Genomic DNA, 4,652 nt, shown 5'->3' on the forward strand with positions numbered 1-4,652 from the left:
TCAAACTTCAGCGTTGGCTGCGATTTTGAAGCTGAAATCGCGTTTGGTGTGAACACAGCATTATGTAACACTAAACAGTGTTATTATATGACACCACGCAGTGTTGAAAGAAGCTTTCTGAAAAGCCCCGCCCTCTTCCACTTCATGTCAGACAGACCAGTATTTACCCAGCATTCCTTGCTGAGAAATCTTGCAGAAATGATGTTTTTTCATGTTTATGACTGTTAAAGAAGTTCATGAGAGTAAAAATTAGTTGTTCTGGTTTGTTTTCTTGTTCAGTTTGATCAAGTTGTTCAACTTTAAGTTGATGTTATTGGCCAAAAATCAACACCATGAGTGAGAGGTATGTCCTGGTGTGTGAAGAAGAGTGACTCCGTTATACTTTTCTACTAACTACTGAGAGTTTTTTATTAACTCTGAGTGTTAAAGTTACACTTTCAGCTTCATGGTGTATTGACACCTTGTGGTGTCTGAAAACCTTTCTAACACCACAATTTCCTTTGTTAATAATAATAATAATAATATGCTGGTGATACTTTTAACACTTTATTTTAACACTGTCAAAATGTTAACATGACACCCAGTGTTGGTGAATATTTAACATTGGACGGTGTTACTGTTAACACTATATTTTAACACTAACACTATTTTTATGTTAGTGTGACACCCAGTATTGTTGAATATTAAACACTGGTTGGTGTTAAATTTACAAAAAAATGAGTGTTAAAATTTAACACTTTCACAAATGTTATTTTAACACCAGCGAGTGTGGACAGATATAGACACTTTGTTGGTGTTAAATTAACACTGGCACAGTCTTCTTTTGCCATAAAAAGAATCTAAAATAAACACTGTGCAGAAAATTAATTAATTTACACTTTTTAACTTGTTGGTCTCCTTCGATGAGGTGTGTGTGTTGCGGGGGGAGGAGGGGGGGGTGGTCTTATCCCCGCCCTCGTGAATCCATCCAGCCCGTCCCTGGCGCGCGGCTGTGTGTGTCCTCCTCATGTGGATGTGCTCTGCTCTGGTTGACAGGTGAATCCTCCACCAACCTCCGCACCACGGTGCTACGCACGCCCAGCCATAGAGCACACCGCCCTCCTGCTGCAGCCCGGGGTTGGGGTGGGGGAAGCCGAGGAGGAGACACAAACCAGACCGGAGGAGGCGAGCTACCTCTGGGATGCGGCGGCGGCTGCTGCGGCTGGAGAAGCCCGACGTGTGATCCGCGAAGTTCGCTTCCCGTTAAGAGCAGAGAGGAGGAGAGGAGGGAGACGTGCGGAAGATAAACAAGCCGAACCCGGGCGGTGAGGTGAATCGGAAGCAGAGAGATCCCCTCCGTCTGAGCTCCGCTGTTCACCGCGATACAAAGACGATGTCCACGACGCATTGAGCATCAGAAGTAGAGAAGATAAAGAGGTCAGATCTCCAGCGTGGAGGTGAGTACAGATGTCACATTCGTGAGATTTTCTGCTTTAAACAGTGACCGAGTCAGGATAAGAAAATAAAAGCACTTGGTTTAGACAGATAAGCTCATCACTCCTCCAGCTCTGGGTCTCGTCCAGCGCTGCAAGCCCAGATGGAGAGCCGCTAATAACTTTGCTGCACGTCAGGCTGCAGCTCAGCATGTGTGGGGGGGCTGCGCGTGTCTCATCCCATCAACAACACAACAGGCCGGAGTCAGTGGCAGAGCGCGTGTCCACCCTCTACCAAACACTACACGTCATGTGGAAAACTGGAACTGAACAAGACTTTGCTTGAAGGATCTGTCAACATGACTGCTTTAAATGTTGTAGGTGTACATCCACTGCTCTGAGAGTTTCATCAACATTCATCCAGTGGTTCTTCATAGTTTGAGAGCAGACAAAGAAAACCTGATATCTGTAAAGGTCATACTTATTGTCATATTTTTGTCTAACGGTGGCATACATTTTGGATGGGATTGCACATCCAGACATATTCTGAGAATTTAATAAAAAAAAATCTCACTGGTTCATGTGATATTTTGCTAATGCTTACAGACAAATGATCACACAGACTCGAGCAAAAACACAGTCACCTCTCGCCTTCTGTGGTGTAACGAACAAATCAGTTACATCTGCAAGAAAAATCTTCACATCTCGAGTTAAATTTTAAGTGTGAAAAATGTTGCACAAGTGTTTTTTTTAATTTATTTATAAAGAAGTAGTTTTAAAATGGAACATCATTTTATCTATTGTTGTAACAAAGTCACTTTATGAAAAGCGTGGCTGCAAGAAGCGGCAAACTGTCTGATGACGCTTTTCAACTTCATGCTCCAGTGAAAGAAACACTTCAGTGTTTTGCCCAAAATGTAAACAACATCTTTCCACGATATGAAAAAAAACAAAAAAAACATGGAAGTATCATCCAAAAATACTTCACGTGTTGATGTCAAACAGTGAGGCGTCACCGACGGCAGGAGTTGTCCTAAAAATTGCCACAGAATTGAATTAGACAATGTGCCGGAGCCGCCCGTGTCCCGCGGTGCAAACGACAGCTCCATGGCTCATCTGAAAGGCCTGTAGCAAAACAGCAGCTCATTACAAGAGCAGCAGCTCGGGCTGCCTCTGGCAGGAGGCTGCTGGCTCATTAGAGGTCACTGAGGGGCAAGTCTCACACTATGAGCCTCAGCTTGTTACCACAGCACACCGTGAGTCCTCTGTCTTTTCGGAACCAATTCATTTTCCCCCAACAGATGAAAGAAACGAACACGGGTATGAAGCTGGAACTGTGCATAATGTTACGCTAATGATAGTTAGGTTTCTTTGTTGGATTTTCTCTAAAGACAGCAAAACCTTTGGTAGGTGAAGTCACAAAGCGTGTTTGATCCTAACGAAGGAACATGGCAGGGACTCTAGTCGGTGTCATGCCACAAAATGAAACAGCTTGCTTGCTTGACAAACCTAATCACAGGTGTTCAACTAAAATCAGCCTTATTTCAAAACAATACTCCTTTTGTGATTTACTGACAGACGTGCTGACCGTGAAAGTTCAGAAGATGGGGCCGACGAGCCCATTCTCGTGCCCCGGGGGGACCCCGCGCATCCGTTCTGTATGAGATGAGACGGAGGAGGACGAATCCCTGAACACAGACCCTAACGTTAACCTGATCCCTCATGTTAACCATGATCCCAGACCCTAAATTTAACCTATATTAGCTACGTACAGCCTATCCCTGACCCCAGTCTCTCAAATTAAACATCATCCGTGACCACAGACCCTAAAGTTAACCATTAATCCTGTGACGCAACCTGGAAAAGCCGCGGGCGGCAAGGACCCAACTCAATATGTTGACGAGTCCAACATGAGAATGTGTTCCGACCTACATCCTTTTGAAAAAAAAAAATTCCCAGAACCCTTTTTTTGACTTGGTCTGAGCTGGATATTTGGCAGCCGTTTAGGGGGCCAAAACACAACAATTCCGAGTGCATCCAACAAAAATAAATAAATAAATAAATAAATAAATAAATAAATAAATAAATAAATAAATAAATATTGTTGTTGCTCTCCCCCCATATATGCATGAAATGGTTTGTTCCTGCTTCAGCGCACTTGAAGGTGACGGTGTTTAGTGGCCGTGAGTAGATAAGACAACAACATCCTTAAAAAAAAAGACAACAACAGAGTGAGAATAACCATGCAGCCTAGAGCATTAATAAAATGATGATAAAAGAGGATGTTAAAATAATCCAGTTTGATTCTTTCATTTAAATTGAATTATGGCCGTTAAATGACATTGATAAATTAAGATTTTATTATTCCCATCATTATTTCAGAAGCGTGCGGACACACACACGCACCAACTGTTAATACATTGTTAACATGTGGTAACCTGTTTTTCCAGCCATCTTTAAATGCTCCGTGTGTGCTAGCAGGTGTAACACCTGCAGATGACCGAAGAGAGACATGCTGCTTCGCAGAGCTGCACTGTGTGTCAGACACCAGCAGAGCAAAGACAAGAAAGAAAGAAATAAATAAAAAAGAAATATATTTAAATAAATATATGAATAAAATAAAAAACTGTGAGTTGACTAATACTGTTGGAGGCAGATAATGTTACCTAAGTGATGCCAAAATTGCCAATATGTCATGTTTGGCTAGTTAACAACATTAGTTATCTTTTACATTTGTAATGAAACTAAGTACTATAAAACAAAAATAAATACCAGAAAGAAATGGTTAGATATGAGACAACGAATGTAGCTTCATCATGCATCCGCTTATAAGACAGATGATACCTTATTAACCCCTTTTCAGAAAATTATATGGTTGCAGCTGCAATTATGCCAAACAGTCAACAAGTACAAAAAAAAAAAACAGGTGAAAAAGTCATTAATTTGCAGATTTACATAAAATGAAACATGAAGATAATTAAATTTAAAGAAGTGTGAGCAATGAAAAATGGTGCATTCATTGAATGAGGTTGCAGAATGAGATGCGTATACTACTTTAGTTTACTGTAGGGCCACTCAGGGGTGTCACTAGGTTTTAAGGACAAGGGGGGCTCAGCCCCCAGGAGATGCACAGAATTTTTGTATATTATAAACCCGCATTGTGTGTGTGTGTGTGAGTGTGTGTGTGTGTGTGTGTGTGTGTGTGTGTGTGTGTGTGTGTGTGTGTGTGTGTGTGTGTGT

At 41.8% G+C, this 4,652-nt stretch overlaps 1 protein-coding gene across 2 annotated transcripts in view; it reads left to right on the forward strand.

The window, feature by feature from the left end:
• The first annotated feature begins 1,354 nt into the window (after window positions 1-1,354).
• LOC106526858 (alpha-1,3-mannosyl-glycoprotein 4-beta-N-acetylglucosaminyltransferase C) overlaps window positions 1,355-4,652 on the forward strand; it is a 196,234-nt gene continuing 192,936 nt past the window's right edge. The window contains exon 1 of one of the 2 annotated variants that reach the window (XM_014021570.1): window positions 1,355-1,436. The gene's annotated coding sequence lies outside the window, so the exon portion shown is untranslated. The remainder of the gene's footprint in view (window positions 1,437-4,652) is intronic. The other variant, XM_014021571.1, reaches the window with a different exon arrangement.

The sequence above is a fragment of the Austrofundulus limnaeus genome, unplaced genomic scaffold (assembly GCF_001266775.1).
Source record: "Austrofundulus limnaeus strain Quisiro unplaced genomic scaffold, Austrofundulus_limnaeus-1.0 Scaffold297, whole genome shotgun sequence".
Classification (NCBI taxonomy): domain Eukaryota; kingdom Metazoa; phylum Chordata; class Actinopteri; order Cyprinodontiformes; family Rivulidae; genus Austrofundulus; species Austrofundulus limnaeus.